The sequence below is a fragment of the Schistocerca gregaria genome, chromosome 2 (assembly GCF_023897955.1).
Source record: "Schistocerca gregaria isolate iqSchGreg1 chromosome 2, iqSchGreg1.2, whole genome shotgun sequence".
Lineage (NCBI taxonomy): Eukaryota > Metazoa > Arthropoda > Insecta > Orthoptera > Acrididae > Schistocerca > Schistocerca gregaria.
In genome coordinates, this window is record NC_064921.1 from 1,031,688,403 (window position 1) to 1,031,712,722 (window position 24,320).

General features: G+C 42.3%; 1 protein-coding gene and 1 non-coding gene across 3 annotated transcripts in view; one reads left to right on the top strand and one right to left on the bottom strand.

The window, feature by feature from the left end:
- LOC126335551 (brain-specific angiogenesis inhibitor 1-associated protein 2-like) overlaps positions 1-24,320 on the bottom strand; it is an 850,912-nt gene that overhangs the window by 226,540 nt on the left and 600,052 nt on the right. The gene's annotated exons all lie outside the window — the stretch shown is intronic.
- Trnav-aac (transfer RNA valine (anticodon AAC)) lies at positions 16,006-16,078 on the top strand. Its single transcript has one exon. It is a non-coding gene; the product is annotated as a tRNA-Val (tRNA).

Sequence of the window (24,320 nt, forward strand, 5' to 3'; positions counted from 1 at the left end):
GCCACTATTAATACTGCTATTTATTTGATTAAAAATCGCCATTACCGGTATCGAACTGGCAAGTTCCTTATCAGACGGCTGTTCACATGACTTTACATTATCGTCCGTTTTCGATTTTTATTCTTCCAGTTTCATCATTTGGAGGTTAGTTATTTTCAGATAGGGTGCTTCTAAAAATATTTTCTACTGTAGGGCAACAACACACCAAAAATACTTCACCACAGCGGAAGAATAAAAATGGAAAACGGACGATAGTGTAAAGTATATCTTGAAAATCATGTGAACAGACGTCTGGCAACGTAGGGTACTCAGTTTATTATGAAGGCGTTTCGCCTTCTAGTCTCATGTTGTGCATTCAGTTGAATTTCCTCTTGGTAGTCTTTAAACTGTCCACGTATTGCTCTAGTAATTTTGAGGACTTCTGATGATGAACTTGCCAGTTCGAAACCGGTAACGGCGCTATTTACCAAAATAAATAGCAGTATTAATAGTGACTGGTTGTTGTCTTCGTCTTTCTAAGAATTAAGCTACATTAACTGTGGAAAAAAGCTCCTCCGCAATCCCTGGATCGATTTAAACCAAACTTGGGACAACGTTTTGTTCACTAAGTGTAACGAAATACTGTGGGATTAAGAACCGGCAAACTCCTTTGGTGATGGATGTGATAACGTGGAGAGAGAAGGGAGGAGGAAGAGATGGACGGAAAGACGGGTTCGATTTTCCTACTTATCCGCATCAACTTACATTTTTCTACTTTTGGAGCTCGCTTTCAACCGTCACACCAGATAGAAATTTTAGAATGAGGTAGGGGGGGGGGGGGGGGAGGCGAGCGTGAGCGAGAGATTTATAGAGGGGAGGTGCAAATGTAAAGAGAAGAAGGAAGAGGAGAGAACGGATATAGCAGATTGACAGAGAAAGGGGCAGCAGGAGATGGGCAAAGGGAGGGGGGAGATGGAGATGGACGGAGACAGGGTGGGGGAGACATAGAGGGGCGAGAAGGAGAAGGACTAATAGAAGTGGAACAAATACGTAGCCGGTCAACGTAGGGTACTCAGTTTATTATGAAGGCGTTTCGCCTTCTAGTCTCATGTTGTGCATTCAGTTGAATTTCCTCTTGTTAGTCTTTAAACTGTCCACGTATTCCTCTAGTAATTTTGAGGACTTCTGGCTGTCCTTCGTACGAGAGCGTGTATGTGTGTGTGTGTGTGTGTGTGTGTGTGTGTGTGTGTGTGTGTGGATGGGAAGAGAAGAGGGGAGAGAGAGAGAGAGAGAGAGAGAGAGAGAGAGAGAGAAAAGGGAAAATTGGAGAGGGAGAGTGGTGGAGGGGGATAACAACAATTTCTGACGTAACTTTGTGAAAAAAAAGGCCTCAGCCAGGGCGAAAAAAGAGTTTCTATAGAAGAATCTCCCGCACGCGGCTGTGATTTTGCACCTCCGCCGCGTCGTTTCGCTCTCCTCGTCGCGCTTCCTCCTCAGAGGAAATAAGCGCCCGGCGGTCGGCAGCGGCGAGCACACGTGTGCGCCGACAGGGAGCGCTTTAATTATTCAGAGAGCGGCGGCGCCGCTGCGGAGGCTGCGGCGACAGACAGCCGCGTCTGAAACGGAGCTTCTTTTCCGAGCGCGACGTGCGGGGGGAGCTCACAGCATCCAGACCGGGAGGCTGCAGAACTCGTCCAGCTGTAACCTCAGTGGTTTCCTAATGAAGGGACGAGTTCAGGATCCCCCCATTCTGCAGGTTTGGTGACAGGTATCATTGTCACGAGAGAAACTGCAACTGTAAATCACTTATAAATATAGCTGGCAAATTTAAGGGGAGAAAACTGACTGCACTGTAGGACTCGAAAATAACGATCGCACTTTGAGGCAGTGTGCGATTTGCAGGGGGGTAGGGGGGGTTGGGGGGGGATTCCCCCCCCCCCCCTCTGCATCAGACCATCCCCTCCTCTGGTTTTAGTATATGCGACCCAACCTGGGAGATTTATTTCTCACGCACTGGGGTAAAACTCTACATATAATTTAAATTTGTGGACCCGAACACTGAAAGTTTTTAATAAATCTTACTATTAATACTATTAATATGTTTCAATTTCTATCAGCAGAATAAGTACAGCTTTTCACAAATGTGCTTCTACTTTTTGAATTCCCCTCGTATACCTGTATGTAGAGGATTTTGTAAATAAGCTTTACCTGTAATGTACTTTTAAAGATATAACAAGGGGTGGCTTTTCTGATCATGCATACGCGTGAATAGTGAGTTTCGGCATTATAATCTATTTATAAATAGCTGTTTAACCATGCGTAACGCCACGGTCCAAGCTAGTAACATATATAATTCTAATAACCCCCGAAGACATCCCCCCCACTGGTAAAAGCACAAATCGCACCCTGCTTTGAGGTTATGAGGCAAGAAAAATCACACACCTTCGAGATCTTCATAGAGCAAACTGTAACAGATGTGATTCGTAACCAGTTTTGAAACGCACAAATTTATAAATAAGTTTACTGAGCAGACAATCATTGCGCCCGTGAGGTAAGCATCATTCAACATATGGCAGTAAATATCGGGCACGGTGAAAGAATGGTGAATCGTCCTACCAACAGGGGCAAAAAGGAACGAACGAAAAGACGCAAGAGCTAGGGACGAAACAACAACCGTCCAGCTCTGGCAGATGGCTCATCTAATCTACAACATATGAAATGTTAGTTCACTTTATTACATGAATGTGTGATAATCTGCAACTGTCACTGACTACTCAAGCATCACTTGATCAACTAATTAACAAACTTTTCTCTTGAAGTGCAGTGTTCAAAATTTACGAATATATGTCCATCTAAGACTCTTTACTCTTACTCGGTGATGATGATGATGTTGACGATGATGTCTCCTTCAACTGAGATCACGAACTGGGGGGGAGCGCTTCCATACTCGGCTCTATATTGACCTCTGTGCGAGAGCACTGCAGTACTAAGGGAGAGGGGGCGTGTCTTCTTCAGCCTCTCCCATTCGCCGTTGCACATTGCAGCGAGACATCGCTGATGTCAGTGGTATCGATGCGCGTTGCCGATTGTGGTGTGCCTCCGCGATCGATACCGCGAAAAGATCGTTACCTTCTGACAATGTCGACTGGGATACTCTCTTTCAAATTCTGAAGGTGGCAGGGGTAAAATACAGGGAGCGGAAGGCTATTTACAATTTGTACACAAACCAGATGGCAGTTATAAGAGTCTAGGGGCATGAAAGGGAAGCAGTGGTTGGGATGGGAGTGAGACAGGGTTGTAGCCTCTCCCAGATTCAATCCGTATATTGAGCAAGCAGTAAAGGAAACAAAAGAAAAATTCGGAGTAGGCATTAAAATCCATGGAGAAGAAATAAAAACTTTGAGGTTCGTCGATGAAATTGTAATTCTGTCAGAGATAGCAAAGGACATAAAAGAGCAGTTGAACGGAATGGATGTCTTGAAAGGAGGAAATAAGATGAACATCAACAAAAGCAAAACGAGGATAATGGAATATAGTCGAGCTAAGTCGAGTGATTCTGAGGGAATTACATCAGGAAATGAGACACTTAAAGTACTAAAGGAGTTCTGCTATTTCTGGTGCAAAATAACAGATGATGATCGAAGTAGAGAGGATATAAAATGTAGACTGGCAATGGCAAGAAAAGCGTTTCTGAAGAAGAGAAATTTGTTAACATAGAGTATAGATTTAAGTGTCAGGAAGTCGATTCTGAAAGTATTTGTATGGAGTGTAGCCATGTATGTAAGTGAAACGTGGACGATAAATAGTTTGGACAAGAAGAGAATAGAAGCTTTCGACATGTGGTGCCACAGAATAATGCTGAGGATTAGATGGGTAGACCACATAACTAATGAGGCAGTATTGAATAGAATTCGGGAGAGTAAGAGGGTTTTGGCACAACTTGACAAGAAGAAGGGACCAGTTGATAGGACATGTTCTGAGGCATCAAAATGGCTCAAATGGCTCTGAGCACTATGGGACTCAACTGCTGTGGTCATCAGTCCCCTAGAACTTAGAGCTACTTAAACCTAACTAACCTAAGGACATCACACACATCAATGCCCGAGGCAGGATTCGAACCTGCGACCGTAGCAGTCGCACGGTTCCGGACTGCGCGCCTAGAACCGCGAGACCACCGCGGCCGGCCTTGTCTGAGGCATCAAGGGATCACAAATTTAGCATTGGAGGGCAGCATGGAGGGTAAAAATCGTAGAAGGAGACCAAGAGATGAATACACTGAACAGATTCAGAAGGATGCAGGTTGCAGTAGGTACTGGGAGATGAAGAAGCTTGCACAGGATAGAGTAGCATGAAGAGCTGCATCAAACCAGTCTCTGGACTGAAGACCACAACAAACAAACAACTGTATCTTGGGAAAATTTTAGATAAATTGGCGAGCATTGTTAGGCCATACAGTATCCGGTACCCGTTCACAGCAAACAGTTTAACTACATATAATTTAAAGCACAAATTGGGAACAGGATAAGTAGACCTGAACAGGGAAGTGTTTGTAAAACACAGTATACATCACGTGATACAAAATATATAGCATAGACGGAGAGGACATTTGCAGCAAGATACAGGGAGCATGCATACGATTTTAGACTGGGAAATTACGGCAGACCAGTTGTTGTCAAACATATACAAAAAAAGGAAGGAATAAAACGAACTCCTCGTCCAAGCTGTGAAGATCCACGGAATGTGGATGCGGTATGTAGGGGAATGTGGTCACCACGCCGCTCTCCCGGCCGTTTTGCAGACTTTCTAGATCATGGAGCATCTAATTCTCGATAAAGTAGATTCTCAGACGTCAGCACGAGCCCGAGTGCACCCCGCATCAGTCCTCCCACCAAGGAAACGTCCCTGGCAGTAGTGAGAATCGAACCCGGGTTCTCCACATAGCACACATCTACGCTGATCACTCAACTGTGGACACAAGCTAGTCAGGATGTACAATAATTTTCAGTGTGATAGGGTCCGCACCTGCCATGAATTTTCTAAAAGATTGCTTAATGCTTTCAGCTGCCATTCTCTTCATTTCATTTACGATTGTATAATTTCGGTCTTAGAGCATTTTCAAGTATTTCATGGATTTTTTTAGCAGTAAGTTATGTCAAGTTTGTTGTTGCTCCTAAGGCTCCACGTTAAGCTCATACCATAAATCTGACATGTTCACGCTATTTTACCAGCACGTTACTTTCGAGCAGTTGTTGCAAAGCTCTTCTGGCTCCGTACAATACTCAACTCGTTGGAGGTGGTATGGATACACTGCCGTGCATTGCATTAGTCTTCAAAAATGGTATGGTGCAAACGTATACAGCTGAAATTACACGATATTATAAGGCTCAGTAAAGCTAGGTCCCCAAATGACCCGTTTAGGAGATAACTGCGACTGTGTGGATACCAGCCAATAGTGACCAGAGTGTGTGTAAATGTCATCCCGAATAGAAAAATGCAACAATGCTATACAACATTAATAAATATTATTAGAGATACTTTCGTAGAAGGTTTTCTGAATAAACACGACAGCAGATAAAGGGAGTGTTCAAAGTGTCGTCCTTGTACCAGAATGCAGGCCTGTATTCGTCGCAGCAAAGGGTTTCACATCCTTTCAAAACGACTGAGTCATTTCTAACTTGTTGACAAGCATTGACAGGTTTCTGGTCCAACCTTGAACCGTATTAAGCAGAGTGTCGTATACTACACCTTCAAGGTGGCCCCATATCCACTGAATCTGATTGGTAATGCGTAAGGACCAATAAGCCGATCACCTAGTACCACTAACCACACATTCATTGAGGAATGTCGCTGATGTGGACACTCAGGCATAAGATACGGGTTGGAGGCTAGATGTCTTCGAATTCAGAATGGTGATAATCAAGCACACCTTCACGACTGAATTCTGCTTCATCTGTACGTACCCGCGCGGTCTATGGCGCCTTGCCACGGTTCGTGGCTCTCCCCACGTCGGAGGTTCGAGTCCTTCCTCGGGCATGGATGTGCGTGTTGTCCTTAGGGTATGTTAGTTTAAGTTAGATGAAGTAGCGTGTAAGACTAGGAACCAATAGCCTCAGCAGTTTGGTCCCATAGGAGCGTACTAAAATTTCCAAATTTTCCTGTAAGGAAAATGTTATTGCCAAACGTAGGTTTGTCTACAGCTTGTTGGTGCATCCAGTGTCAGTATGCCCGGCTCACTATAATACTGAACTCATTGGAGGAGGTATGGATACAGCGTAGTGCGTTGAATTATTTTCCAAACACTACTGTGGCTCATTCCTGGATAGTGTGCGACTATTTCGTTGCGGCAGCCTTGTAAACGGCTGACTCTCTTGATTTCTTCGGTCAGGATCTGCTTCTTTGTACGAGGGCTATTCGGAAAGTAAGGAACGATAGATCGCGAAATGGAAACCACAGTGAAAATAAAAAAAACTATTTTATTTCAAACGGTTAGCTACACCTTCCAGTTACTTCTCTATACAGTCGCCTCTCAGACTTAGACATCTGTCGTAACGTTGAACTAACTTTTCTATTCCCTCGTTGCAGAAGACAGCCGCCAGTGCTTTTCGATAATTTTCTACTCTGGACTGCAGCTCGTTGCCTGTGTCAAAATATTGTCTTCATAGCCAGCGGTTCATTTGAGCAGAGATGAGCCTCAGGGGTAGCCAATTGCGGGTTGTTTTGTGGGTGATGAAACACTTCCCATCGAAAACGCTGCAGGAGCATCTTCATTGCCTCTGTAGAGTGTGGACGAGAATTGTCGTGTTGAACGAACCGCATGACAGTTATGTTACGTGGATTGCGTAGCTTCAGGCGAAATCTTTCGCCAGTGGCTCGTACTTGGCGAGAGACACTAATTTATAGCCAGCTTTACGTTCTCACTGTGATCTCAAATCTGAGAAGAGCGACATGACGCGATCAGTGGGCACAGCTCCCAACTCATCTGTTCAAAGCTTCATCAGGTTTTTACTGTATTTTCCATTTGGCTACCTATCGTTCCTTACTTTCCGAATAACCCTCGTACAAGCGTGCAGCCTCCCGTGCACCGTGGTTTGCCCTATCATAAATGAATTGCATATCCGCCTACTACTCGTTAACTGTAATGTTCCATTTTACCATTTTTACTCATACAACATAACTGAAGCTCCGCAAACAACTGGCATGAGTGACACTATGTATTTTACAGTATTATCCATGCTGTTTATAGCAATACCTCTCGAAAACTAAACAAAGACGGGATGCAATGCTGACGCATAATCAAATCTGTAATGGCTGGCAGCCACAAAGTCGGAATTATCTTGCAATCACTTCGTTTGTAGACCTGTACTTACTGAGAATCTCTTGATTCTCGCAAAGCGTATTTTCAACTCTATTATTAATTATGACACATCTGCTTTACGAGACTGGTCTTCCCCTGAAAGGCATAGAAGAGCATTTTGACGTGAAGCACATTCATAACAAAGGAAAGACTCTTGAAGTACTTGAGGAACTTGAAATAGCAATTCGCCGAGTTAGGTTTACTGCTGTAGGTAATGTATAAACAGGCGAGAGTGCTAATGATTTATTCTGTAGTTTCTTGGATCTTTTTTAAGGTTAGATACCCATTGTTATGTTATTACTTCATGCCCCTTGTAACATCTGTTAAATGCTGTGGAGCGGCTGACGGTTCAGTGCAGTCTATCGGACCCATACACATTTCTACTGAACTAGGTGTTCTATGGAGAGGCAAATGGAGAAACCTGTAGCTGATGCGACTGGTGTTTACCGTTTATCGATTGCAAAATGACTTTGACACGATATCTGTTTGGTGCGAAAAGCGGTAATTGTCTCTGATTAAAGAACAGTGTAAGTTCATCCACATGAGTACGAAAAACATTTTGTTAAATTTCGCTTATACGATAAATCACATAAATTTAAAGCCTATAAATTCAATTAAATATCTAGACAATGTAATTACCAACACCTTAAATGGTCCGCAGCTCGTGGTCGTGAGGTAGCGTTCTCGCTTCCCGCGCCCGGGTTCCCGGATTCGATTCCCGGCGGGGTCAGGGGTTTTCTCTGCCTCGTGATGACTGGGTGTTGTGTGATGTCATTAGGTTAGTTAGGTTTAAGTAGTTCTAAGCTGTAGGGGACTGATGACCATAGATGTTAAGTCCCATAGTGCTCAGAGCCATTTTTGAACACCTTAAATTGGAACGATCACGTTCATGATATTGTGGGGAAGGCAAAACAGAGACTGTGTTTTATCGGCAGAACACTTAGAAGATGCAACAAGTCTACTAAAGAGATTGCTTACACCATACTTGCCCATCTTCTGCCCGATTGTTGCTGTGGGGTACGGGATCCTTACCAGACGTGACTGACGAAGGACATCAAAAATCCAAAGAACAGCAGCGCGTTTTGTATTATCGGGACACAGGGGTGGCAACCGTTAAAACAAAAACTTTTTCGGTGCTGATAAATATTTTCACGAAATTTCTATGACCAGCTTCCCCCTCTGACTGCGAAAATATTTTACTGTCGCCAACCTACCAACCTACATATGAGGAAATCATCTTTGTAATAAAACAAGAGAAGTCAGAGCTCGTACAGAAAAATTTAAGCGTATGTTTTTTCCGTGCGCTGTTAGAGAGTGCAAAGGTAGAGAAATAGTGTGAAGTTGGTTCGAAGAACTCTCTGACAGGGTTTTTAAGTGTAAATTTCAGAGCAGCAAGCTCTAGCTTCGAATGTGACATTGTAAGGAAAAGATAAACTGCTACTCAACATAAAGGCGGCACGTTTAGTTGCTGGTGGGCACAACGAAAAGACACTTCGACATTAGCTTTCGGCCAAAGCCGTCTTTAGAAAACGAAACACATACAACTCAGTTCACAGGAGCCAAGCAGAAGTCATGTACAAATAACGGCAATCTCCGGAGATGGCAGTCATGCGTGCGTGAGGTGTGCTTGCTTGTGTGAATGAATAGTATGTGTTTCCTTATCTGAAGAGGGTTTGGCCGAAAGCTAATGCCGAAGTGTCTTGTGCCACCTTTACGTTGAGTAGCAATCTATCTTTCCCTTGTATTGTTAGTATAAATATAAATGTAGACAAGATGCAAAAAATCTCTTTTAACTCAAGAGAGGTAAGGAGTCTTCGTACAAACTTGGACTGACTTGAATACTTTTAGTGGTCTTAAATAAAGGACTAGAAGTCTAGAACTGTAAGTACCATGTACTTACTCGGCATCGCGAAATAATTCCTTCCGTCCACAGACATTTCTACTTGCGTCAGTTTATAAGGAATTCTGGGAAAAAATACAACACGCAGTACATGTAACATAAAAAATGTAGCATAGGGGTGGTTCTTTGGTCGATATGTTAAAGAAGGAATAATGTCTGGGTTCTTTATTATCGTTATTACTGCGGGCAATTGTCAAAGAAGATAAACGCAGGGTAACGTATGAAGATACAACTGACAAGACTACATGGTTGTGAATATTATAGTGACTTTGAGGCCGCAAGTTTTTGTGTCTCTGAATGCGGCCTGGGGCACACATATTTCTCCCACTCGAACAACAGCCAGTAAAGCAATAAATGACACGTATATTTTTGTCTCTTTAGAGCGTAAATAAAAATTAATGATTTCTTGCTGTTTTTAAGTGTCACATCCGCCGAACGGGACTGCGGACGAGTGGATTCCAAGCGAAAGCGGTTCGCGAAGATCACCGCTACATGAATGCACGGTATGCGGCTGCAATCGCAAGAATATCAACTTCGGCAAACAGCGCAATCACCGGATGGTACCTCTTATTGATACAGAAATGAAATACAGAAATTGATTTCTGTACATGTCCAGTTGCTGTCACTTTTCCTTTGAGTTGCTACTGAAACGCTGCTGTAATTACTTGATGTTCATTTGGTGTACCATTGCATTTCGTGCTGTTGCAATTACAGTTGATATTTTATTAATTTAAAGTGATTAATTACCTAGTGGAAGCATGTAAACAAAATTTCAAGGAAAATTTTATTTATTTTGAGGTAGTAATTCGTAGTAATTTTTTCTGAAATTGCCGGCCAGGGTGGCCGAGCGGTTCTAGGCGCTACAGTCTGGAACCCCGCGAACCAGGTTCGAATCCTGCCTCGGGCATGGATGTGTGTGATGACCTTAGGATAGTTAGGTTTAAGTAGTTCTAAGTTCTACGCGACTGATGACCTCAGAAGTTATGTCCCACAGTGCTAAGAGCCATTTGAATCATTTTTCTGAAATTATGTATATGTCTTGTAGATAAGACGAAAAGGTTCGCTGTAGTTTAACCACCAATAAGCTCTGAAGACTGATATGACTATAACAATAATCTATGTGGTTCTCTAAATAAATGCAACAGTTCGAATCTCTCCAATTAACTAAAGGAATCCTGAAATTTCCAAAAAAGGGCACGGTTTTCTGAAGAATAGCAGAAGGATTTTCACCTATCAGTACAAACTTTCTCGTCTTGCTACAGTGCGAGGTGGCTCAGCAGTTAGCGTACAGGATTGGCATTCGGGAGGACGACGGTTCAAATCCACGCATGACCATCCAGATTTAGATTTTCCGTCATTTCCCTAAATCACTCCAGGCAGGTGCCGGGATGGTTCATTTTAAAAGTACAGGCGAATTTCCTTCCTCGTTCTTTCGTAATCCGAGGTTGTGCTCCGTCTGTCATGACCGCGCTGTCGACGGGACATTAAAATCTAATCTTCTTTCCTTTCTTCCTTTCTCTGTTCTCTCCTCGGTTTATGGGAATCTTTGGACGACAAAACACTGGTGTGTAACTGCAATGTTTTACTATTTTTGTCGATGTAAGAACTAGCTGAATAAACAACCGTTTTTAACGAATTCATTGAAGATATGTTACGGATTACGTGCATAAAGCAGCTTCGTAAAATTAATCAGTAATATAATCCCTGAAGAAGGTGCTTGATATGTCATTACTTCGTTTGCAGTACAACTCTGTGCATTAAGACGCTGAAAAAGGACTAGTACTTCGACAGGTTGCTGAAACTAATACAGTATCACGGCACGTAACACCTCTAGGTAATGAGGCGCTTTCCTCCAACGACGAGATGTGTCGTCTTCTCTCGCGGAAGTCGAGATTGGTTGCTACTTGCGCCCAGTGTCAATCTCTTGCTCTCCATCTTTCAAGAAGGTGCGTACCTCAGGAAAGTGGAAACGATTTACCGACCGCTGCGCCAGGCTGGGTTCGAAATTGACGTCTTCTAAGGCCCCGTTCCGAAGCGCGAGCTGGAGAAATTTGCTGCTACAATCATTTGTAGTAAACAAGAGATGTCCCTAAGTGTCGGGGTGATACACGCACGAAGAAGACTGACGCGGCAGCACAACGTGTTCCTACCAAGAGAGCGTAAGAAAGGGTATTGAAGCGCACGTTCCACTCCGTTCTTCCCCAAAAATCGTTTTGATTTATTCTCTTGTCTGTTACTTCTAATATTCGACAGTGAGTACATCTTTCTGATAGGGTTCAACCTATTGAAGTAAGTTCGTCAAATTGGCAGGGACAAAAGAGGATTTTTGGAAGCTATGTAACTATGGACGAAAGACAACACTTTGAAATTGATTGCGATCCAGGGAATTTTATGGAAATAAAAATGGTACCTATGCAAGCATTCATACTTTTGATATTATGCTGAGCGTCTAATGCGCAAGTGTTTAATACGGAATCAGGCGTTAACAATTAATAACAAACTACACATTAAGCAGGAAGTAGACATCTTTGACATTAAAGTCTGATGGCTGAGACCCTAGTCATGCTTTTAATCCTGAAGCATTTCAAAGTGCTATGAAACGCAACATTATTAAAAGTAACAGATCGACTGTTTTTGGCAGGCACAAGTTTGAGAGCTGATGATGTATGTTTACAAGAGGCAAGAATTAAAGTAGAATCGTCGTGATTGTGATGGCATGTTGAAATTTGAGAGTACCGGTACGTTTAAAACTATTGCTGGAGCTCCCAAGCTACCAATTATATCTGCAAATGATAAATAGAATACCCTTTGCCCAGAACTCTTTTAACATTTCCTAAACTATATCAAGCGATAAAAACCTGCGGTTCTTAAATAGAAATATTTTAAGAAAAATGTGAGGTGCCCTCAAAACTTCCTATGATTGATAAAATCACCATTAACAATCTGACTATTTCCTAGCTGCCCCAGACTCTGAAGAACTGACAGATCCATCTTCTGTTGAATAGTACAGAGCTGCTTTGTCCATGCTTTAGCTTTTAGATCAGCGCTGTCTTTGTTGGTCTACTTCCATCCGTTCCTGTTGCATGTCCCTATCATTTCTTTACATATTTCATTAATTTCTGTTTTAGATTAACTATCTTGAGTGACACGTTCGTATTAGAAATGTGGACTAAGAAATTGTTGACATCATCAACGTAATTATGAGTTTTTCTCGTAACGCTTGCGGAGGATGTATACGGGCTTTCTGAGACTGAACTGATGTGATACACGTAATTTAGAGTAACAGAGTGTAGAGCGTATGCACTAAACGTTGCGTTGTGATTGATCAATAAGACATATTTCAGCGAAGATGTCTATAGGAAAATGAGTATCTTTTGAAACATTTTTCCTTCTCCAGACAAATGTTAATTGGTGCATAATATCTAATTTTTTGAAGCAGTTCGGGCTTCTTACAAAAACAAAAGAATGAGATTCTATTGGAAATCCAAAGAGTTGAGCAGCAGGCGTGGTCTGAAATGAGGTGTTATTTTAGCAGACCGGCAGCGTCAGAAATAAAGAACGCGGGCAGAAATGCAGAGACCCGAACTGAAAGCTTTTCGTAGGAATAACAATGACGGACGGGTGATAGATGTCGAAGTTCTGCGACAGAAGTTTTCCAAGTTTTATCGAGAAAACATGCATGGAACATTGGAACCAGCCGTCCGCTGTTTACAATTCATTCATTTTTTTATTCGAAAGAAGCTTTGGCGGAATGATAACCATAAAACAAATATTTGTGACATTTAAGGAAATGACATTCATACATAGATGTAAATGCATGGTTGCATAATGATTCTCTTCAGGTTCCTTTTCGTAGTTGTAAATTTGAATTTCAAGAGTAAAATATTGTTATTGGTTCTTAGAAACGTCAGCAGTGTCGAGCGTTAAACCGATGGTAGTAAAAAAATTCCATCTTTTTCAATGTGTTGCTGAAAGAACTAGTCAGAAATGCCATGATTTTTAATGAAATAAATTACCGTAAGAAGTTGATACAGCATGCCGAGTAGTAACCGATCTCAAGCAAGATAAGTTGCAGCATTAGAAAATTGCAGCGAAATATAGGAAGATCTGTTGCGGATAGGAACAGGGTGCAGAGAGTGGCAACTGACCCTTAACATAAACAAATGTAATGTATTGCGAATACATAGAAAGAAGGATCCTTTATTGTATGATTATATGGTAGCGGAACAAACACAGGTAGCAGTTACTTCTGTAAAATGTCTGGGAGTATGCGTACGGAACGATTTGAAGTAGAATGATCATATAAAACTAATTGTTGATAAGGTAGGTGCTAGGTTGAGATTCATTGGGAGAGTCTTTAGAAAATGTGGTCCATTAACAAATGAGGTGACTTACAAAACACTCGTTCGACCTATATCTGAGTATTGCTCATCAGTGTTGGATCCAAAGAAGAACGGCGTGTTTCGTAACAGGGTTATTTGGTAAGCGTGATAGCATTACGGAGATGTTTAGCAAACTCAAGTGGCAGACTCTGCAAAGTCAGGCGCTCTGCATCGCTGTAGCTTGCCGTTCAGGTTTCGAGAGGGTGCGTTTCTGCATGAGGTATCGAATGTATTACTTCCCCCTACTTATAACCTCCCGAGAAGATCACGAATGTAAAATTAAGAGAGATTCGTGGGCACACGGAGACTTTCCGGCAGTCGTTCTTCCCGCGAACCATACGCGACTGGAACAGGAAAGGGAGGTAATGACAGTGGCACGTAAGTGCCCTGCGCCACACACCGTTGGGTGGCTTGCGGAGTGTAAATGTAGATGTAGAAGGCGTTTTCAAACTTAGGGTCGGTGCAAATGGATATCGTGTAGGAGGGTTCACTGGAATAGTTCTCACCATTAAAGTATTGTCTCTTTGATCGATCAAAGACCATACATTCAAAAAAATAACGTAACAGTACAAATCAGTCACTGATGGCTCTATCTTGTCATAGATCCTATACAATAAAAGGACTTATACGACGCCTTAAATCCATGGACAAAACTTCTGAAATTGGCTGATGGTCTGTGTACTAACACAGAGATCGCAGTTACTGTATAGCAGCTGCAAAAAATAAACCTGTCGATGGCTAGAATTATTCTCGTATTTGGAACCAAATGGGCTAGTCGCCTCAGTGGCCTTCAGTAGTTATATTTAACAGACACCATCACCAGGGACTCACCCTTAGACACTATAGTGTAAGATAACTATTTGATTTATACAGGGTGTTCATAATTAGCGGCGAACATTGATACGGATGAAAGTATAATGAAAAAGAAACTTCTGTTCGACACGGGGTCGTAAATCAGCGAGATAACTGCTAATGTGTGGTTACCACATTGTGCTAGTAATTACAAATGTATTTGAAATGTAAAATTTTTCTTTAAATTCGCACCTGATTGGGCTCAAAGTTCACTCATTACTATAATTGGGGGACATGGTGGATGCCTGATGGGGCACTGGCACACTCTAATACTGATATAAGACGACGTCTACACACCTTTATGGTCCAACACAACTAACTCCAGCAGGGCCTCAGATTTGGCCCCCAAGGTCACATGAGCCCGGCCCACTGGATTTTTCTGTCTGAAGTCACCTCAAAAGTGAAATGTACAGCTCTCCCGTTGCTGCTGTTGAAAAGTTGGAACAGCTGATTTTCCAATCTTGTCAAGATTTGCGAGATGCTCCTAGCATGCTTGAAAGAATTTATAGCTCATTGTGGAGACGAATAGAGTATTTTATCCAAATGCGAAGATGTCACGTGGCATACCTCGTTTAACGTGTACTAGTGTACAGTAAAGTGTAACATATAACGTGTTGAACCGAAATTGTATTTCTTGTTGAGGCAGAACGTTCGTAAAATTTGAGTCCGTTTGGTTGGGGTGTGTAATACATCTTCATCTGTATTTGACGTGTAATACATTTGTATTAACTAGGACAATATTTCATAGTGAGGTCAGTGCCATCTTGTAGCCACGAATTCTCAGTTATCTCCGAAACGGCTAGTTAGCGGGCGCATGTTTACTGGAACATTTTACTTCTATTATTTTATATTTTGGACGTGTCTGATTTCTCTAGATAATTAGTATACTCCCTGCAAAGTATTGCAATTCTTGTGTTTGAGTTTTAATTATTGTAGTCTTCTGTTTTTGGTTTCGATCCTGAAGCTGAACAACATGGCTAGTATCTGCGGAAGAGACTTTAAACTGAGCATAAATAGAAGCGAAACAAGGGTGCCCTAAATTATTTCAATGTAGCAGGTGATACAAATGCTCGAACAGAGTACATGATGGTGAGGTAATTAAATTACGAAATGAGATACAGAAAGATTTTTACTTGGGTTGAAGAATAATTTGCGACTGTAGAAGTGAGGAGGGTATAAAATGAAAGACACTAGCAACAAATGCCTACATTAAAACAAAATAAATAACGTTGCGCTAAAGAGTAATTCCCTCAATTTTTATATGAAAACTTTTAAATCTTTGTAAATGAAACAAACTTTATTAACAGTCTACATATTTCTTCTTCATGTCTAAATATTTATTTCTCAACATTGTCACGGTGCCGACGAACAAATTTCACCCAACGAGAGACTAATTTGATGATACCGTCACTATAGAATGTTTGACTTCGTTGACGGAGCCACAATCACTATCAAAGTGAAGTCCTCCAAGATGTTTTTTAAGCAATGGAAACAAATGAAACTTGGATGGGGCCAAGTGTGGAGTGTATAGAGCAGTAGTTTCCGTGGTGTAGCGGTTATCACGTCTGCCTAACACTCAAAAGGTCCCCGGTTCGATCCCGGGAGGAAACACTTTTGTGTGGTTGGATTGAGGAGTTCCTAGATAACAGAACGCATCATGTCATTCTCAATGGAGAGAAGTCTTCCGAAGTAAGAGTGATTTCAGGTGTGCCGCAGGGGAGTGTCATAGGATCGTTGCTATTCACAATACACATAAATGACCTGGTGGATGACATCGGAAGTTCACTGAGGCTTTTTGCAGATGTGGTGTCTCGAGAGGTTGCAACAATGAAAAATTGTACTGAAATGCAGGAGGATCTGCGAATTGACGCATGGTGCAAGAAATGGCAATTGAATCTCAATGTAGACAAGTGTAATGTGCTGCGAATACATAGAAAGATAGATCCCTTATCATTTAGCAACAAGTAGCAGGTCAGCAACTGGAAGCAGTTAATTCCATAAATTATCTGGGAGTACGCATTAGGAGTGATTTAAAATGGAATGATCATATAAAGTTGATCGTCGGTAAAGCAGATGCCAGACTGAGATTCATTGGAAGAATCCTAAGGAAATGCAATCCGAAAACAAAGGAAATAGGTTACAGTACGCTTGTTCGCCCACTGCTTGAATACTGCTCAACAGTGTGGGATCCGTACCAGATAGGGTTGATAGAAGAGATAGAGAAGATCGAACGGAGAGCAGCGCGCTTCGTTACAGGATCATTTAGTAATCGCGAAAGCGTTACGGAGATGATAGATAAACTCCAGCGGAAGACTCTGCGGGAGAGACGCTAAGTAGCTCGGTACGGGGTTTTGTTAAAGTTTCGAGAACATACCTTCACCGAAGAGTCAAGCAGTATATTGCTCCCTCCTACGTATATCTCGCGAAGCGACCATGAGGATAAAATCAGAGAGATTAGAGCCCACACAGAAGCATACCGACAATCCTTCTTTCCACGAACAATACGAGACTGGAATAGAAGGAAGAACCGATAGAGGTACTCAGGGTACCCTCCGCCACACACCGTCAGGTGGCTTGCGGAGTATGGATGTAGATGTAGATGTAGACGATCGACGACAGAGAACCCAAGGTTTGGGATTCTTGCATTTGTCGCAGAGCTCATGTGTAGTCTAGCATTGTTATGCTGAAGAGAAGGGTACGCCATGTGTGGACGAACTCTCAGTTCGAAACTCTTGACAGTAGGCTGTTTCTCACGCATCTACATAGTTACGTTACACAACGTCGTTTTACACGCTACGGTTCGGAATCCTTGAAGTGTAGTGAGAGAGGGCTGCCAACATGTCCACACTCGTAAAGAATAAAGATGTAAAATGTTAATAACGTTTCTCTTATTGAAAAAGGCTTAAGAGTTTTTACATAAAAAATTCTGAGGCAATGCTTTTCAGGAAAGCCTCACAAAAGTATAAAACAAGGCTACTCTAAAGTAGTCGAATAGAGTAGGTGATGCAAGTGGTCGAATTGAGTGATGCTGAAGGAATTGAATTACAAGATGAGATGCTGAAATTTCAGCTTTATACATGTGCTTAGCCCATCCTTTTTTGGGTGTAATTTTATGCGTTTGATACCTAATTTTATGAGATGATTATTTACCCATAGCTCGATTGTCTGAAGATGCCTCTCAATACAGACGAAACGCGTCGCAAATGAAGAACTAATAAATCAAACTTTATTGCAATCACTACTGAATTATCTCTATAAAATACCACCGTTGCTGTACAAGTGAAACAGAATTTGGGAATGGAGTGGAACGACTTTTGCTGAAATTTTTGTCGTGCGGGTAGCAGAATAATTTGCAAAGCTAGAAGTGAGAAGTATATAAACTGAATACTGACAGTATCAACAAACACCTTATTTAAAATGAATGTGTTAAGCAATCTTTTTTGAAAACATATTTGTGAAGTGTACAGTTGTAAGTTAAACTTGGACAATGAACAACACAGGCAAGAGGAGAAAAGCGTTTGAAATATAGTGTTACAGAAAAACGCTGCAATTTTTATGGATAGATCGAGTAACTGAAGAAGAGGTACTGAATGGAACAGGGGCAGAATAGAGATTTATGGGACGTCTCAAGTAAAAGAAGGGAGGAGTTGATAGAAAACATCCTGACGCATCAATATACTGGGTGATCAAAAAGTCAGTATAAATTTGAAAACTTAATAAACCATGGAATAATGTAGACAGAGAGGTAAAAATTGACACACATGCTTGGAATGACATGGGGTTTTATTAGAACAACAAAAAGAACACCCCATATTGCTAGACGTCGTTGGGTGATGATCGTGTGCTCAGCCGCCACTTTCGTCATGCTTGGCCTCCCAGGTCCCCAGACCTCAGTCCATGCGATTATTGGCTTTGGCGTTACCTGAAGTCGTAAGTGTATCGTGATGGGCCGACATCTCTAGGGTTGCTGAAACACAACATCCGACGCCAATGCGTCACCATAACTCCGGACATGCTCTACAGTTCACAACGTTATTCCTCGACTACAGATATTGTTGAGGAATGATGGTGAACATATTGAGCATTTCCTGTAAAGAACATCATCTTTGCTTTGTCTTACTTTGTTATGCTAATTATTGCCATTCTGATCAGACGAAGCGCCATCTGTCGGACATTTTTTGAACCTTTGTATTTTTTGGTTCTAATAAAACCCCATGTCATTCCAAGCATGTGTGCCAATTTGTACCTCTCTATATACATTATTCCGTGATTTATTCAGTTTTCAAATTTATACTGACTTTTTGATCACCCGGTATAGTTAATTTGGTGACGGAGGGAAGTGCGGTGGGTAAAAATTGTAAAATTTGAATGTCACAAGCAACTTCAAATGGATGCTGGTTGCAAAAGCTATACAGGTAAGAAAAGAGTTGTACAAGATAGACTAGTGTTGTGAACTGCATCAAACCAGACTCCGAATTAAAGACAATAGCAACGAAAAGAAATGAGACCAAATAATGCGATTGAGATAAAGTTGAACTTTTGTTGGTGTTTGCATATTTAGTTTGTAATAGGTGTTAAGGAACTGCAAACTTACAAGAAGCGATAAACGATATGGAAGATTGGTGTGTCGAATACGGCTTGGAAATAAATGTGGTGAAAACAGAAATGACGGTACTCAGAAATGGAGGAAGAACACCTGCATCAGCTGAGATCTTCATACGAGAGAGAAAACTGAAGATTGTACCGGACTACAAGTACCTAGGGGTCAGAATACAAACAACTGCAAAATGTTTCACAAAACATGTAACAGAGAAAGCAATGCAAGTAATAATGGCAATATTCAGAGCCAAAATCTTCCCAATACTGACGTACGGCATAACAATTATTGGACCACATCTTACAGTGAACAACCTAACAACACTAGAAAGAGTGAAGGCGACCTATATAAAGAAAGCTACAGGAGTTGAGGCGTTACTTTCATTTTGCCTCAGGTTACAGTAGGAAGTAATTATGTTTTCTATATCGAGATATAAGTTTTTCTTTGGTTGCTAGCAGCTCCAATATCTCGCTGGGTGAAGGGAATATTTGACGCATTTGTTTATGTCTTTTCACCATTTCACAGAGAGGTCACACGCCATTTATATGTATACTCCTTGTTCCATCCTGTATGAGTGTGCATGAGTATGAATGGAAGTCAAATGTAGCGGGAGCATGGACCAAAGGGAACAGTTTAAGGGAATAGCAGTCATTGCCAACATTACAAGAATAACGGCAGGTAGGCCAGAGCAGCAAGTAAAGATGAAAACAGAGACGAGGGTAGGTTACAAAGTTGGTGCGGGGGTGAGGTGAGTCTGCCCACCACCGCGTCTGAATAGGAATGTTGGTCGGATTTTGGCGCATGGAGAGCACTGTGGGGCCAGCCATGAGACGGACCGGACGCGGGAGCACAGCAGCTCGCAGATAGAAATGACGTAATATGGCTATAAATTCACGACAGGGTACGCTCACAGCACGCATTCAACATACCTTCATCGGTACAAGTTACGGTCAAATTTTTTTGCAACAGTTTTCTCTGAAATGTGTTTGTGAAATTATGCTTTGTCGTAGTGAGCATGCAACAGGAACCATCAGTTCATGTAGGTATTTCCCGAGTTATAAGCTTCACTTTTAGCTCAATGAGTGCAGATTGCGTATCGGATGGTAGATCAAAAAATTTCTGTCGCGAAATTTAATTATTTTTGGTACTTTCTTTGTGAGTTCAGTTCGCACTTCATTTTGGCGCCAGTAGTACATCATTTTTGCCCCGAATCTTTTCTCTGATAGACGTTATCTACCTTCAGCAGTGGCCTACCTTAAATTTCTAGTGGTGTAATCCATGCATTACGATAAGTGAGTCTTAAAAAATGAATGACGATTTTCCTGCTAAGGACGGAGTGGCCCACTTACGTATTTTTTGTGTTATTACGAAATTATGTGTCATATATTTTTTGTGTTATTATGAAATTATGTGTCATATATGAAATAATTCGTGTAGTGTTTTCGTTTTGTCATTGTCCTACCCATGAGAGGTAACGCTGATTCAGACATAAGTTCTGTAACAAAAGAGAAATTGTGATGTGTCGGCTTCTAAAGTTTTCATCAAAGTAGAAAATAAATCTATTAAATGAGAGTCAGCATTTCAGTTATGAAATATTCCCCCAGTCACTTGACACATGAAATGGGTAGGATGTATCCCATTCAGTTCGATTATCTAAAGTTAATGAAAGACAGAAATAATCTGCAATGTGAATTTAGATAGGCTACCAGCTGCTATAGGACGGCTTTGAGTTCAACCACCCCAGAACGTGTTATCTTAGAGAAACTCGCACGAGTTTCCGTTGCGCATACTTCAAAAATAATTAATTTGTTATCAAGTTAATCAAATAAGCGTCACAATATAGACACCATTTCTTATGGGCCTGGTATATTAGCAGCCAGGACGCAAAGTCGAGTACCATTCTCTAAGGTAACGCGAGGAGATGGTCACACAGGTTCAATATAAATTAAAGATATATAAAGAACCAGCATACAGCCAACCAGCAGTCATATAGCAGAGTGTCCAAAACGACACGATCGAGACTTGTATACCTACTGGCGAGGGAACCCTTCCTCACTGAAGACCTTCGGACAATCCTGATGCTACCCAATAGCAGCGCCTTGGGAAGTCTACTTAAAACATTGAAGGAAAAAACGGAAGACATACATCCAGAATTTTACAGAACAGGTGGCATGATTGACCGAACATGGACAAAGGAAAACTTGGAAATGAGACACGTGATCACCAGATTGGCAGTCCATGGTTTCCACCACCTTATTTGCAACAACACGTCACATCATGAACCAAACGAAACGTGTGAGTGTGAACTGCGTCACCAAATTTACAAACGTTACCATATAGAGCTCTGTACCAAAATGACACGAACAATAAGCGACTATGCTCATCACAATATGTGAAATTTCTAACTTATTATTATCACTGTATATTGAATTTGTATGGCTATTTGGCTGCAATAAACTTATTATATATAGCTAAAAGAATAAATAACAGCAGTTCTAAATACGTTGACTGGCAAGATGGACGTTATTTTCTGTTCCAAACGAGTAAAAAAAACGTTGGATGCGTTGTGCGAAACTGTGGAAACAGCGTCCGAAAGACTACCGTAAATCAGCCGAGACGGAAGTCGAGGAGCTGGGCAGAGGGTAGAGCTGCAGGGGAGCGGTAGGCTGCCAGGCAAACGGCCGGAAGGAGGCGGGCAGTGGAGTGCAGGGCAGTCAGTAGAGGACAGCGATGGACGCCTGGACGGAGCGCCGGCCCTTGGCGTCAGCTGACGTCGGAAGAAGAGCAGCGCGGCCGCCATTCGCTGGCCCCGCAGTTCCCGGAACGGCGCCCTTGGCTCCAGCTGCCTCGCAGTGCCTCCCCTCGCCACTTCCTATTCCATCGAGTCTGGACAAAGGAACGACCAAAGAGAACGGGGCAGCTGCCTTCTGTGAAGAACATTCTCTAAACCTGCAATGGGCGATGGTAAATTGTGAGGCGAATTAAATAATGTGTACTTTTAGGCTTCCGTACCTCAATCGGTAACGACGCATCCCTTCCAGGATCACTTTGTTGTACGCTTCTCTGTCTCATTGCTAATAACGCTTTATCTCAGGGACGGGTAGACGCACCAAGTTGAAATTTATGTAGTGTATTATTGTCTAGGGTGCGTTGGAGATGTATCAAACCTAAACTTGTAAGTCGATGAAATCAAAAGGCACGGCCCTTTATGTCACATATTTTGACATCTTGCCAGTATAAATATCGATAACAGGCAAACCTCTTCTACACTACTGGCAATTAAAATTGCTACACCACGAAGATGACGTGCTACAGACGCGAAATTTAACCGACAGGAAGAGGACGCTATGATATGCAAATGATTACCTTTTCAGAGCATTCACACAAGGTTGGCGACACCGACAACGTGCTGACATGAGGAAAGTTTCCAACCGATTTCTGATACACAAATAGTAGTTGACCGGCATTGTCTGGTCAAACGTTAGTGTGATGCCTCGTGTAAGAAGGAGAAATGCGTACGATAACGTTTCCGACTTTGATAATGGTCGGATTGTAGCCTATCGCGATTGCGGTTTATCGTATAGCGACATTGCTGCTTACGTTTGTCGAGATCCAATGACTGTCAGCAGAATATGGAATCGGCGGTTTCAGGAGGGTAATACGGAACGCCGTGCTGGATCCCAACGGCCTCGTATCACTAGCAGTCGAGATGACAGGAATCTTATCCGTATAGCTGTAACGGATCCCTGAGTCAACAGATGGGGGTGTTTGCAAAACAACAACCATCTGCACGAACAGTTCGACGACGTCTGCAGCAGCATGGACTATCAGCTCGGAGACCATGGCTGCGGTTACCATTGACGCTGCATCACAGACAGGAACGGCTGCGATGGTATACTCAACGACGAACCTGGGTTCACGAGTGGCAAAAGTCATGTTTTCTGATGAATCCAGGTTCTGTTTACAGCATCATGATGGTCGAATCCGTGTTTGGCGACATCGCGGTGAACGCACATTAGAAGCGTGTATTCGTCATCGCCATATTGGCGTATCACACGGCGTGGTGATATGGGGTGCCATTGGTTACACGTATCGGTCACCTCTTGTTCGCATTGTCGGCACTTTGAACAGTGGACGTTATATTTCAGATGTGTTGCGACCCGTGGATCTACCCTTCATTCGATCCCTGCGAAACCCTACATTTCAGCAGGATAATGCACGACCGCATGTTGCAGGTCCTGTACCGGCCTTTCTCGATACAGAAAATGTTCGACTGCTGCCCTGGCCAGCACATGCTCCAGATCTCTCACCAATTGAAAACGTCTGGTCAATGGTGGCCGAGCAACTGGCTCCTCACAATACACCAGTCACTACTCTTGATGAACTGTGGTATCGTGTTGAAGCTGCATGGGCAGCTGTACCTGTACACGCCATCCAAGCACTATTTGACTCAATACCCAGGCGTATCAAGGCCGTTATTAGAGCCAGAGGTGGTTGTTCTGGGTACTGACTTCTCAGGATCCATGCACCCAAATTGCATGAAAATGTAATAACGTGTCAATTCCAGTATAATATATTTGACCAATGAATACCCGTTCATCATCTGTATTTCTTCTTGGTGTAGCAATTTTAATATCCAGTAGTATATGTTATTGACTAGTGGCGTGAATGTATAGTTAGGTTTGTACTGAACCCTCGATGCAGAAGTCCTACTTGCAGTTATGACTTTTTTAAATCGGCCCATCTGTCTTCCGACCGATCTGATGCAGAACGCAGAAGGTCAAGACTTGATCTCCCATGTCAGTCTCTTCGTCTCAGAGCAGCACCTACATCCACGTACTCAGTTATTTCCGGTACATTTTTCAGTGTCTGTCTTAATTCTTTCACTGCCAACTTTTCTCGAAGTCAAAGACACTTGTGTTTGGTTATTTTAATGAGTGTCATACTCGTAAGCAATAATATGACAAAATGTTTCCCGCCCATACGTTTTCCAGTGCAGCGAGTGGTGGGACGTACAGGGTAATACATAAGCACTTCCGAAATTTCGGAACACGACCGCACAAAACTCACGAGACGCACAGTAAACAGGCACACTTCGGTGTACACAGAGGCTCTACAAGTTTTTTTATTCATATCGCTGTTGTCCAGTGCGGGAACCGTATGTGATGTGGCAAACATCAAACACGCGTGTGCAATTCATTGACTTGATTTCTCTGAGAAGGCGTCACAGCAGCTCGCTTTTCCAACTGTTCACTG